The following is a 14,560-nucleotide window of genomic DNA, read 5'->3' as shown; positions in this document are numbered from 1 at the left end:
CATGCCATCTACGCACCTCTCAGTCTTGTATCTGTGCAGTGGTGTCTCCAGCTGCTAGTAGTATGTTTTACAGACAGAAAGTGATTAACTCTTGAGTGCTGAAGCTCCCAAGAATAGACAAAAACAGGTTGTCTCATAAATATTTAAACAAGATAAGTGTTACTCAACTCACAAACACAGTCTTAACAGCAGCCACTCACATAGATACACAGAAACACAATTGTACTCAAAAGAAAAGGTAATTGCAGAAGGGGCGACATGTATTTGGGTCTTCAAAGTCTAATATGCCACTGTCACCCTTGATTCACTCAAAATGCAGTCCTGAAACATTGTGGATCAATGATTTCCTTTTGTTTCACTGAAGAAATGGAGTTTGTAAGTTTCTGGCAATGGATTTACTTCGGCTTACTGCAGGAGCAAGTTTCTTTAGCTGCGCAACAGTGACAGGTCAATTGAACCCCTGTAGTGGAAATCTGTTTTGTTTTTAACCTAGGCCAAGACCATTCTCTGCTTACTGATTGAGTTTAGGCAGGGATTTTACTTTGCTAGTCAGGATCGGACCTCTCTCTTTCTCTCTCTCTCTCTCTCTCTTTTTCTGGTTGCTCTTAAAATATTTGTCAATAAAGGAGCCTGAATAGGTTGGATACCAGGAGGATGTTTTATTGTGTAGGGAGTGGCACTGAAATTTTTGACAAATAAAAGGTCTTACGTTTAAGGCAGACATGAAGAGCATTTCTTCTCTTATTATATCCAATTATATTCTCCAGAGGATATTGAAGGTATGGGTTTTTACATTTATTCAAGGCTGAGTTAGAAAATTTTGATTTACAATGGAATCAAGGAATGTGGACTACAGACAGGAAAGTTAAATTAATACAACAACCATCTCAGCCCTGATAGCAAAGTAAGGTCAAATGGCTTACTTCTGTTTTTATGTACTTAAAATCCTATTTTTTATCAAGTGACCATTGAATGTTTTTGAATGCTTCAATGGAACATGGCTACACCACACTCTCAGGCAGTGCATCCCACATTTACATGACTTGCTGCAAAAAACAGATTTTCACGCATGCAATTTCTTCTATTGGTTTCTTCAAATTGGTGTTCCTTCATTCTTGATCCTTTCACGAACGGGCACAGTATATTCCCTTTCTACCCTGTCTAGACCACCAATAACTTTGAATATTTCTATCAAAGATTCTCTCAGTGTCCTGTTCTCCAAGAACATGGTTTAACTTCTCTAACCTATCTCCATAACTGAAGTCCCTCATCCCTCAAATAAGTCTTGAAAATCTTTACTGCATTGTCTCTAATGCCTTCACATGATTCCTAAGATGTGGTATACAGAACAATTCTCGAGCTAATGTCAAAATGGCGTCTTATATAGGTTCAATATAATTTCTTTATTCTTCTACCCCTTCCCTCTATTAGTGAAGCCCAGAATCTGGATACTTTATTAACTGTTATCTCAACCTTTCCTGCCACCTTCCATGAGTTATGCATATATACAGTCTCATCCCTCTGTTGATGCACTTTCTTTACAATCATCACTTATATTTTATATTTTCTTTCAATGTATTTCCTACTACAATCAATTATATTTCCTACACTGAACTTTACTACCATCTAGCTATCTATTTCATCACCTTGTCTATGCCATTTAAACATTTTCTCCTATCCTCACCATCGCTGACAATGCTTTCAAGTTTTATATAAATTGTGATAGAGTCAACGTCTTCTTATACAAATTCTGTGTAATTCCATTCTGAAGGTAGGATATCTACATATTCATTGACAACTAGTGTCTGCTACTATTTGAACTATGGTAGTCATTAATCTATAGCAATCATGTGATGTATTTTAGTGTCTTCTCAATGGAGTGTATAATTTTATTTTTCCGTATGTTTGAGTTGACTGAAATGGAAGAAAAACTGTTTCAAAAAACCCCAAGGATTGTTGAAAGATCACTGTATCTGTTTAGAAGAAAGTAACCTGATATTCATTGGAAGTACTGTTTACACAGCTGCTCATTCAAACTTTAGTGAAAGCTTGAGACAAACAAAAGAGAATTTGCTGGAAAACACAGCTGGTCTGACAGCATCCATGGAAAGAAAATGGGATTAAGATTTTGAGTTCTGTGGTCCTTCTTTAGAACTATTGTGGAAATTTAGTTTGCAGATCAGCTGAATCCAAGATTGTGATGATTGGAACAAGGTTAGCCAGGTGGATCTCATTGAGTACAGTCGGTTCTGATCTAATGCAACAGTTCCGTTCTCGTACAATCTTGCATAGTAAGAAAATCGCACAACAGTCACGCCATTTAAACGAACAGGGCCAGAATTGCATGATAGCCAATACAGAGAAGGAAAGTTTGTGTTCTACAAATAATGGTCTTAATTCTTCAATTGCATTAAAGACAATTTGTTGAATGAGATGTCTGATTGGGGCTTTTAACCTGCGCCAATTAGGGAACCCTGGCTGACAGATAGAAAGAGGAATCTCACTCTAGGACTGGCATTGAACTAGCTGGTCAGAGTCCATGTACTGTGCTTGTGTAAATAAAGGGTGCCTTGGTGACATGATATAGCCTCTGTGCATTTATTTCAAAGGAATATGTAGAAATGTGGCTTTGGTTATCAACAAGTAGCCTATTAGTTTTGAAAAGTGACCAAGTATTGATAAGAAAGACTTTCTGCCTGCCAACAACTTTGTGATTGGCTTCCAGGTAGCTGCACAGCTTGGGGGGTAGCGGGGGTGGGGGATGGGTGGGTGGTGGGGAGGGGTGAATGTTTTGGGAGAAACCATTGGACCTCTGGAGGAGAAGGAGCTGTTTTTGCTCTACATTAAACAGAACCTGAAGATAAGTAGTTTTGTTTCCCCTGAGCTGTTGCTGTAACCCATGGCTCCCAATCAATAAGGCAGAAATTTTATACGTGCTCAGCAGCAACTCACTTGGATGGCTGGATTGCTAGTTTGCAATGCAGAATAATGCCAACAGCATTGGTTTAGTTCCTGCACTGGTTGAGGTTATCATGAAAGACTTTCTCTCTCAATTTTTCCTTCACCTGAGGTTTGGTGACCTTTAGGTTCAACCTGTCACTGGTCACCAGTCTCTAATGATAAAGCAGTCCTATGGAAATTTCTTTACCTTTTAATTCTACACATCAGAAATGTAAATGTGTTGAATGAAGACATTGTGTGTGCATGTGTAGGACCTCTCAATTTGATCCAATATGTGACATGGCTGATCATCTGAACATTCACTGCTGTTGCCATCAAAAGATCCAAGCCAATAAGATTGTCAGTTCCTCATTCCCCGAATACTTCAGGATATGGCTAACCTTTAGCAATGAAAAAAAAATAACAGCAAGGAAAGGATTTTGTGACAAAAATTGCTCAAACAAAAGGTCAATGGTATTCCAGATACAGAGCTTGTCTCCACCACAAACACACATTATAATGACCAGGAAGACTGAAAAAAAAAAGCCATATCATGAATCATCAAGTTTAAAAGGAATGGATGTGCTAATGTGCACTCAGTGAAGATCTTAAAGCGTTACTTCACTATTCACAAATAGAGATTTAATAAAAGTTGGCAAAGGTTTCAACTTTTAATTTAAGGTGAAACTTTGGCAATTTCTCATGTCTATGTGACTATTGCTTAAGAAGTGTATTCTATCAGGGTTTGTTCAAATTCAGTAAAGACTGCTTGCAATCAAATTTGATGTGGATTCAAGAACTTATCAAATTGAAAGGAAAACTGAATTGACTATATAATGGACAACAAATAGTCTCTGGATCAGTGGTGCTGGAAGAGCACAGCAATTCAGGCAGCATCCGAGGACAGGCAAAATCGACGTTTCGGGCCGAAACGTCGATTTTGCCTGTCCTCAGATGCTGCCTGAATTGCTGTGCTCTTCCAGCACCACTGATCCAGAATCTGGTTTCCAGCATCTGCAGTCATTGTTTTTACCTAACAAATAGTCTCTGTCCATTTAACAGCACAGCTAAAGGCAAAGGTTGAAGCTAAGGATAGAAATTTGTTAAGTTCCATTCACTAGCTTCCTGAGAGTTAATGTAGAAAAACATTAGCTTTCAAGGGTGCAGATGATAGGGAGAGCAGCAATATAGTAAAGAATGGGCATAACATGACAGCTACATGATCCAGCATTCGTAGATCAATAAGTGAGATAAACAAATTCTATTCTCAACTATTTATCATCTAATAGCCTCAATGCTTTCTAAAAGTATTCTTTGATGGGAGCATCACTTATTGTCTATCCCTAATTCCCCCAGAGAATTTACTAGTTGTTTCTTGCACAAAATTCATGTAAAATACATTATTTTTCAAATCCTTTCATCCCTGCTTCACAGAAAATAGCAAAACCAGTCCCACGCTTGGTTGCAAAAGAAGGAAAGGTTAGGTGTGAGCCTAACCATACCATTAACTCAAGAAAAGAAGGGGACACATGTTCAAAGATCAAGCTATGGTGGAATTGGATGTAAATTGAAAGGAAGTCTAATCCCTGTTCAGGTTAATCAGCTACACTTGATCATTAGGAGAATGGTGAAACAGCACTTCTCAAGCAGCACTTACAAAGCAATAACCTGGTTCCACTAGGGCAATCCTGATTTCAATACTGTCTTGATGCAAACATCCATAAAAGAGTTATCATCAGAGGTGAGCTGAGAGTGACTGCTTTTGACAGTAAGGCAGCATTTCACCGAGAGTGGCTTCAGGAAACTCCACTAATTCTGGATTTAATGTGAACAGAGTGGATTGAGTGGAGGGGGCAATCTCTTCAATGTGTGACATTAATAGAATAAGGGAAACCAAGGTAACTTGAATGTTAATCTATTCAGAATCATTTCCTAACCCAACAGCAGAGGAAACTATTTATTTATATTCACCTTAATGAATCCTTTTAACATTTTAATCACCTTGATCACATCTCTCCTCAATGTCACATTTATGTAACCTGTCCTCTTAATGTAACTTTCTAAAATTGCGTATCATTCTCATGAATCGGTTTTACACTCCCTTAAAAAAATGTTATCTTTTCTGAGGTGCAATGCCCTAGTCTTGAGACAACTCAAGTAAAACATTGTATTCTTACCCTCTAGAAATCAACAATTTTTGGCCTTTCCAACTGGTTTTAAATGATTAAGTTACTTGGACTCCTAAATATCTTTGCTGTACTACAACAACAATAACTTGCATTTATTTGACGCCATTAACATAACAAAATGTCCCAAGGTACTTTACAAGAGTATGAGAAGGCAGAAAAGTGGGCGCAGGACTCATGGAAAAATAGAATCTGGTGCAATTTTGGACATAATCTGGTGAGGTTTGAAGGTTTATAGAAAGTAAAACTTGAAAGCCATCTAGGACTGTATTTGTAGACATTTCCTAATCAACTTGTTGAGAGTTGTTATGACACAACTCAGAAGCAGGTAGTACTTGAAAGATAGGGCATTACTACTACACCACAAAACATCAGTACTTTCAATGGACAAATGCCAAAAACTTGCTGACCAGGAGTTCCATTTACCAAAGTTTTGAATTCTTCCTGAATGGACTGTTTTTTCTCAGATAGTGAGTTTCCTGTCCTACTACCAAAAACGTCATTGGGAAATGCAGGTCTGCCTGTGTTCACAGACCTGCAGCTGTTGAATGCCTCATGGATTCTGAATTGACAGAAGAGAAGCTCTCCATGAGAAAGTCCTAACTCAGAGAGCTACTAACCAATCCAATTGGCCTGAGGCTCAAGAACCTCAGCAGCACCATCAGGAATGGTGACTGAAAAAGGCAGGGATACTGCAGACTGCAACAGAAATGGTTTAAAATCTTAAAAATTATCTTGATGGAGGAAAAGGTTTATGAGTGGAACTGCAGTAGCTTCCTTCTTTTCCAAGTAAAACTACCTCCTCTGCAATGCCTTCCCAACACCTAACTCAGGTTTGTTGCTGGGGTCCTACCTACATTCTGATGGCATCCCATCCTCCAGAGGGTTCATCCACAATTAACAAACTGCCAGCAGCCTGGTAAAATGGCCCTTTGAATCAGTAAATTATCTTCCTGCCTCCTTGTCTTGGGAAGTCTATTCAAAACCAATTACACCATTGTGTATGTATTCACGCACACACACACATTCTCTTTGCAGCTTCCTGCTCCCACAAGTATTACTTACTGTGATTTCTAACTTAGCGTTATGTTGTTCAACTCATTCATCCAAGTCATGAATAAATACAGTGAAAAATTGAGGTTTCATTACAAATCCCTGGAGAACAAAATTTGTCAAATTTAAGCAGGATCACTGGAGTAAAGGTCAGGTGAGTTGCTGACTTCCTGTCACAGCTTTTTAGTGTAAGTGCTGAACCCATTAAAATAAATAGATTGGCATATCTACTAACCTAATGGGGAGGTAAATTGCAAACAAATAAGTAAGCATTCATCTACTAATTTCCACAGTATAATTTCAGTTTGGGCCTGTTTATTGATGTTTGTTAACTTGTGTCTAATGCTTGCAGTTTTACTTAAAAATTCCTGCTATTCACCCCTGTCAAATGTATACCTGGTGGGTTTCTCTTGTACGGATATAATATCTAAATTCTATCATTTCAATCTACAGACAAGATAGTACTCCCATGGGTTTTGAAGTTCATTTAGCCTCAATCTGAAAGTCAAAAATCAATTTATTGCACATTCTTGACCTAATAGGGGTAAGGTTAAGGGCGAGGATTTCTATGATATTAATAAGTAGCTACACCATTTCTACTAATGAGTCCCTGGTGACTTACCATTTCTATAACTCCCTTACCTTGTAGTTCTATTTCATTAAGGTGAACATCAAGAGCCTGTTTACTAACCATAGCCATTAATAAAATCTGCCATTTTCTTAGATAGTAGGGAAATAGACAATAATTTCCATGGGAATAGAGAGGTTTGCAACTGGCAGTACAAAGTGTCACTTGCCACTTTCACCTGTTTCTTACTCCATATTCTTGGTTTCGCCCCTCGAAAAATTTCAATTATAAATCCATTAATCACAATTTCTGCACCTCACCTCAATTTCTGCAGAAACGCAAAAGCTTTCTCCAGTTTATCCTTTTTTGACTCACAGTCACTTTCTAGACCAATGCTTCCCATATGTTCTCTTTACTCATGAAGCAAGAATTCCTTGCTGTCATGGTTGACATAGAGCTCTTGAACCCGTCTGCCTCACTTCTCACACCAGTTGATGAACATGGCAGAGAAGTATAGGAGCAGCTAACAAAAGCAATAACAGCCCCATTAGAGGACTGAGGAAGCATCCTCCATGGTCAGCTTCAAGTTGCGGTCATGCCTGACGCCAGGGTTCTCAAAGCCTCACCTATGCATTGGACAAATGGCCTATGGTCATCCATGACAGCAGAGCTGAAAGACAGCCAATCTGCCTAAGGGTCATTTTCAAACACTGGGACCACACAACATATAAGCACAAGTTCACATACAATCACCTTGTTTCACTTGAACCACCCTCAAGTAATTGTGTAATATATTGGATTTGAGTCACTGGGCTGAATCTTTCCACTCCCTGAACAATGTGGCTATCAGTAAATCAGTTGGGAACATGTGATGAGATCATCAGAAGTTACATTCTTAGTGTCAAGAACAAGGAATTTGATTATTCAGCCACATGTTGCATGGTGGGACAAAAATCTTGTTAGTTCGTGGCAAGAGACCTGTTTGAACTTGTTTGAATTAGCATTAGTATGTTATTATTATCAAATCTCACCTCATTGACATGCAACTTCCTTCTCTCACCAATTGGATAGAAACTAGACATCCACAGTTCCTGACATGAAAGTCAGCGTGGGTTCCTACTAACTCCAGCTTGTTACTTGCTTTTTCAGGTCATGATATTTGACAGCAGTCACCAAGATCCCAGGGCACGCTCCATGAGCAGAGATAATTGATCTGCTGTGCAAAAATATTCTAAAGAATGGATTGTCCATGTATCAAACCTGCTGCTGCTAAGTGATTTATTTTGCGCTTCAGCAGCATCAGTCTCTTGTTGTTCTTGCACCTTACATTCTAGAACGAGAGTATGACCAATTCTTGAGAATGTGCTGCTTAATGAGGCAAAGCTTCTGAAAGAGTTAATGTTTGAGTGATACGGAGCTCTACCCGTCTGATAGCCTCACACAGCCGCTGGCTTTAAAATCAATTGGTGTCCAGTCCAATCTTCTGAAGGAAACACATGTGTCTATGTTGACATGCAACAAGATCTGGACAATATCCAGGCTTGGGATGGCAAGTGGTAAATAACATTTATGATACATAAATGTGAGGCAGTGACCATCTCCAATAAAAGATAACTTAACCACCACCCCTTAACATTCAATGGTGTTACCGGCACTAAATCCTCTACTATCATCATTGTGGAGATTATCATTGACTAGAAACTCAACTGAAGTCTCCATATATACATGTGTACAATGGCTACAAGACTAAGTCAGATGCTAGGAATACTACAGTGAGTAAGTTATCTCCTGACGACCCAATGTCTATCCACCATGTACAAGGCAGAAGTCAGGAGTGCAACGAGTTACTCCTCACTTACTTGTGTGAGTGCATCTCCAACAACACTCAAGAAGCTTGACACTATCCAGGACAAAACAGCACATCTGATTTACTTCACATCCACTAACATCCACTCCCCCACCACTGTTGTTTAACAGCAGCGGTTTGTACGATCTGCAAGATGTATTACAGAAATTCATCAAAGATCCTTAGACAGCACCTTCTTTCCCCAAAACTACTTCCATCTAGAAGGACAAGGGCAGGAGATACAGAGGAACACCACCCCCTGCAAGTTCCCCTCCAACCCACTCACCATCCTGAATTGGAAATATATCACCATTTCTTCACTATCACTGGGTCAAAATTCTGAAATTCCCTCCCCAATTGTGTTGTGGGTCTACCCACAGCACATGGACTGCAGTGGTTCAAGAGGGCAGCTTACCACAACCTTCTCGGGGGCCATTAGGCATGGGGAATAAATATTGGCCAGCCAATAATGCCAACATCCTATGAGTGACTAAAGTGCTGGAGAAACTCAGTACCTTTGGCAGCATCTGTAGAGAGAGAAAAGCAGAAGTTAACTAGTCCAGTGACCCATTGTCAGAACAATAAAAGATGATGACACTTTTCATGATATTATAAAAGCTTGTGACAGTTACTTTAATTGAAGAACATTTGGAATTCCTGAATGGGCAAGATTTAACAGAAGAATTTCAGAAGAATCCAAAGGTAATGTCATCAATGGTCTCTGCAGATTAATTGAAGCCTGTGAATGTGGAATCTCACAATCAAAATATATAAGACACAGAATGGTTTCAGGAAATTTTGGTTTATCTTCATTAGATCTATTGTAGTTCAAAGAAGACCTAACTTTGGAGAAAATGTTTCAAATCATCTCGGAAGGAACACCAGGAAACATCTTACACAATCCAAAGTGGAGGCAGTCATAAAGTTATAGAAATATACAGCATGGAAGCAGACCTTTCATTCCAACTCATCAATGCTGACCAGATATCTTAGATAAATGTATTCCCATTTGCCAGCATTTGGCCCATATCTGTCTAAACCCTTCCTATTCATTTACCCATCCAGATGCTTCTTAAATGTCACAATCGTACCAGCCTCCACCACTTCTTCTGACAGCTCATTCCATACACTCACCACCCTCTGTGTGAAAAAGGTTGCCCTTGGGTCCCTTTTAACTCTTTCCCCTCTCACCCTAAACCTATGCCCTCTAGTTTTGGAACCCCCCCCCCCCCCCCCCCCCCCCCTCTCACACCGGAGAAAAGACCCCATCTATGCCCCTTGTGATTTTGTAAACTTCTACATGGTCACTTGCCACAGGTTAACAACAGAACCTACTAATATTACAATACACAAGCACTCTAAACAGACCAATGAAAAGCTAATCCTAATTGTAAATGAAATGTTTAGAAGTCAGTGTCAGTGCTATCAATGAAAAAAATGATGATCCTCGCTTCACTATTTTCTGAGGCTTAGAATTCCAAAGCTACTCAAGATAAAAAAAAACTCTTCATCCTTTCCCTAAAAGGGTGATCAAGATTTTAAAACAGTGGCCCTTAGTTTTGGACTAACCTACAAGAGGAAACATCCACCTTGCCAAGACGATTCAGGATCTGAAGCACTTCAAGACTGTGTCCCTCCTACAGCCTCCCAAACCGCATACTCTTCTTAACTCTGGTAGAAACCTGCTTGTCCAACCTATCCTCATAATACAATCTATCTCATCACTTTTTTCTGAAGAACAGTCATTCTCACACTACAGCTGCTGTCAGACCTGCTGAGTGTCCTCACACTTTCTTTTTTAATTCCAATATCTAGCTTCCACAGCAGTTTGTTTTCATTCCAGTATCAGATTTACTGCATCTGAGAACCTGGGTAGAACTTTACTAATTGCATCCTCCAACTTAATTTTCTATCCAACTTCTGCCACGATATTTGCATATTGTTTTTCATACATTTGCTTTCAGTCAAGAACTTAGAATCCCTACAGTGTGAAAGCAGCCTCTTCAGGCAATCAGATCCACACTGATCCTCTGAAGAGCAGTCCATCCAAACCCACTCCCTAGCCAATCTCTGTAACCCTTTGCATTTTCCATGGCTAATCCACCTTACCTGCGCATCTTTGGTCTGTGGGGGGAAATCCATACAGACACAGGGAGAATGTGCAAACTCCACACAGACAGTCGCCAAAGGGTAAGTCCCTAGTATTGTGAGGCAGCAGCACTAACCACTGAGCCACCATGCTGCCCACATATTCTGATTCTTATGAGCACCTAATCTGGGTCCACACCCTGTTATCTCAACAATTACTACTCTCTGGCTCAGTCTCTCACTGCCTTGTTGCACCATATTTATTCTTCTTGCTCTCCAACACCTAATGGAGCTGGAATGCACCTTCCAAGGCCAATTGTGAGAGGGTTGAGGTGAGCTTTAAGTATTGCCAGCCTCACAGAAACTTGAACTCAGTGAAGTCTAGAGTTTGTGAATTGTCTGCAGCAGTCCGAATGCTGTTTGATAATAGTCCATCCCAATAAATGTGTTAGTTATATCAAAACATGGAATCATTGGTGAAGAAATAAATTCAGAGATCAGAACAATACATACACGTAAGGTTAAGTAAGAAGGTTTTACAGTACACCATGAAAGTTTACTCTATCAATATTTTAGATAGAACAGTCACATCAAATGCCCCTAAAAGAAAAATGCTCCATTATCTTGTTCAATGACAATAGTCAACAAAGACAGTAGGAGACAGGATCAACTTGATCGATGAGACAATCAGAATGCATGAACCGTGAAAATCTAATGTACTGAGAGCCTTAAGAAAAATCCTATTATTAATAAGGAATACAAAAAAACTCAAAAGAAAAGTGAGCAAGGGTTTTCAGTTAAATATTTTGATAAATATGTGAAGCGGACAGTAATAAAGAGTCAATTAAAGACAGATGCAGATGTGAATCGAATAGACAATACAAAAACTGCAAATTTGTTAAATAAATATTTTGTATACATTTTCAGAGTAAAGGAGGAGAACTAAATATCTGTCGTAGAGTAAAATACTTAAATTTTGCATGACCTTTTTTTGAAGATGGTAAGTGAGGTGATAATGAAACTTAACAACAACAAATCTCCAGGACTTGTGGCTCGTGTTTCAGTGTCTTGAAAGCAATAAAGAAGGAGCGTCATACATTTCTAAATCTGTCTAGATTCAGGGATTGTACTTATTGATTGGACAATTGTAAATAGCATTCCATTACTTAATAAAGAGAAGGAGGGAGAAATTAGGAAAATAAAGATCCATCAGTTTAGTGTCAGCAGTGGGGAAATTACTGTATCCTGTTATCATAAACAGAAGTTAGGATTTATGATACGTGAGTGTACTGCAGCTCTCGATCACACTGAAATTTTCATAGCAAGGATCGAGATAGTCGTGAGCTTGAGTGCCTCCAATTAACTACCAGCTAAAATCCTTAAAGAGCTTGTTAACAGGATTGGAGGCATATTTAAATTTGCAGTCCAAAACAGGCTGGAAATAAGTTGGAGCATAACTTTAGGGTTCAATGTGGCAAACAATAAAGTGATTCTTTTTATGTTTAAAATTTCCACTAGGAGTTTCAGTTCTTAATTGGACACAGTAACTTTCAGTTGGTATGTGGTGAGGCATGCTTGCAAGTGGACTTCTCATGTGCAGGCCTTCCTTATCTTTCTTGGTGGTAGATGTAACATGTATGGAAGGGCTTTCAAAGAAGCCTTGATGAGTTTCTTCAATACGTCATGTAGATGGTGCATGGCTGCTAATGTGCTCTGATAGTGAGTACGTGAGGCGATGAATGGGGTGTTGATAAGTGGGCTGCTTTATTTTGGAAGTTGCTAAGCTTCCCATATCTGATTGGAACTATATTTCTCTAAACCTAAAGATCACACAATACCAGGTTATAGTCCAACAGGTTTCTTTGAAGCCACTAGCTTTGGAAGCGCTGCTTCTTCATCGGGGGTTCACCTGTGATTTTTAACTTTGTCCACCCCAGTCCAACACCAGTTCCTCCAAATCATTTCTCTAAACTGCCAGAGAGTAACCCATTACAGGCCCAACTTGCACTTTAAAGGTGGGACACAAGCTTTTGGGGAACAGCAGATGAGATCCCACAGAATTCCCAGTGTCTGATCAGCTCTTGTAGCTACATGATTTCTGTGGCAGATCCACTCCAGTTTCTCATAGAAAATTGGAAGAGAAGTAGGCCATTCGGCCCTTTCAGCCTGCTCCACCATTCATTAAGATCTTTGCTAATCATCTAACTCAATAGCCTGTTTCTGCTTTTCCCCATATCCTTTGATTCAGTGCAGCACAGGGACAGGCCTTTCTGCTCAACATTGTTTTAGCACCAGGCACCATATCTAACTCCTTAAAATCATACATTTTATTGGTTTCAACTGCTTTCAGTGAAGTGAATTCCAGAAGCTTACAACTTTCTGTGTGAAGCAATTTCTACTCATCTCAGTCCGAAATAGTTTACTCCAGATCTTTAGACAGTGACACATGGTTCTGGACTCCCTGTCATCAGGAACTTCCTTCCTGCATCATTTTCCTCAATGGGACTGCCTTGAATATAGACTGTGGAGGAATCAGAAGTAGCCTTTCTGTTGAATTTCAAGGGACGATGGTTAGATTTTCTATTTTTGGAGATAACCATTGCTTGGACTTGTGTAGCATGGATGTAACTTGGTTTTTACAAGCTTGAATGCTGTATGGATCTTGCAGCAAATGGCACAGGTCCCTTTGGTATCTGTGATACACATAATCATACAATTATCAGCAAACATACCCACTTTGGGTGTTATATAAAGGGAAGCTCATTGCTGGAATTTGTTGCTATCCTTAATTTCCTTTGAACTGAATGGCTTGCTAGTCCATTTCAGAAGGCAGTTGGGAGTCAACGCTGTTATTATTGGTTGTATCACAGAGTCATAGAGTCATTCAGCATGGAAACAGGTCACTTGGCCCAACCAGTCCATGCCAAACATAATCGCAAACTAAACTAACCCCACGTGCCTGCTCCTGGCCCATATCCCACTAAACTATTCCTCTTTATGTACTCATCCAAATGTCTTTTAAACATTGTAATTTTACTGTCGAAGAATGTGGTGCTGGAAAAGCACAGCCAGTCAAGCAGCATCCGAGGAGCACGAGAATTGATGTTTCAGACATAAGCCCTTCATCAGGGATATATTCTTTGACTCTGATCTCCAGCATCTGCAGTCCTCACTTTCTCTTAAATGTAGTTTTACGCACATCCACCAGTTCCTCAAGAAGTTCTGAACATCTCAGAGCTCCTTGCTTGATATTTTAGTACTGAGTCACTTTATTATAAGAGTGTTGCTGCCTTACCTTGCCATTTTCATGTCCGCGGCCAGGATACAAAAACTCATAGTACTCCTCTCTTGTCTTTTTGTTTTATTGCAGACATAAATCCAGCAGCTTGTCATGGTTTTCAGCAGCGATCAGACAAAGGGATGAACATGTTCCTGTATAACACCATTGTAGCTCCATTTCACTACTGCACCATGTGCCAATGGATAATGCAGAAAATACACCAAACATGTCATCCAAATGGCCATATCTCCAAGTTGAAGGGGAATAATCATCAGTCAGGCCAAGTGAAACAGCATTCAGTCGAGGGGGTGGTCTCAGCACAATAATTCAAGGATGTCATTTGATAAAAGTTCAGAGGTTTGAACTCAGTGGGTCAGCCATTGGGTCAGTAGTCAGGCCAGGCGCCTGTATCATTACAGTCCAGAGATTGGGTCACAGTCAGTCGCACAGGTCCAGTGTAAGTTGTTTGGGTAGTTGTCAGTACGGGATGTGATGAGATAAGTCATGCATTTGGTTGGTCATCATTTGCAGCTGTACCTCCAAGCCAGTCAAGAGGTTGACCCATGGTCATTCCTGGGGGTCAGTTCAATGAAAGTCAA

The 14,560-nt window shown here is 39.7% G+C and overlaps 1 pseudogene; it reads left to right on the top strand.

The window, feature by feature from the left end:
- Window positions 1-14,287, top strand: part of LOC148149775 (uncharacterized) — a 40,880-nt pseudogene extending 26,593 nt beyond the window's left edge.
- The last annotated feature ends 273 nt before the right edge of the window (window positions 14,288-14,560 follow it).

Source organism: Chiloscyllium plagiosum, unplaced genomic scaffold (genome assembly GCF_037043375.1).
Source record: "Chiloscyllium plagiosum isolate Xiang-an unplaced genomic scaffold, Cpla_swu_hap1 HiC_scaffold_6, whole genome shotgun sequence".
Taxonomy (NCBI): domain Eukaryota; kingdom Metazoa; phylum Chordata; class Chondrichthyes; order Orectolobiformes; family Hemiscylliidae; genus Chiloscyllium; species Chiloscyllium plagiosum.
Note: the sequence above shows the minus strand (reverse complement) of the source record. Positions and strands in the feature narration are given on the sequence as shown.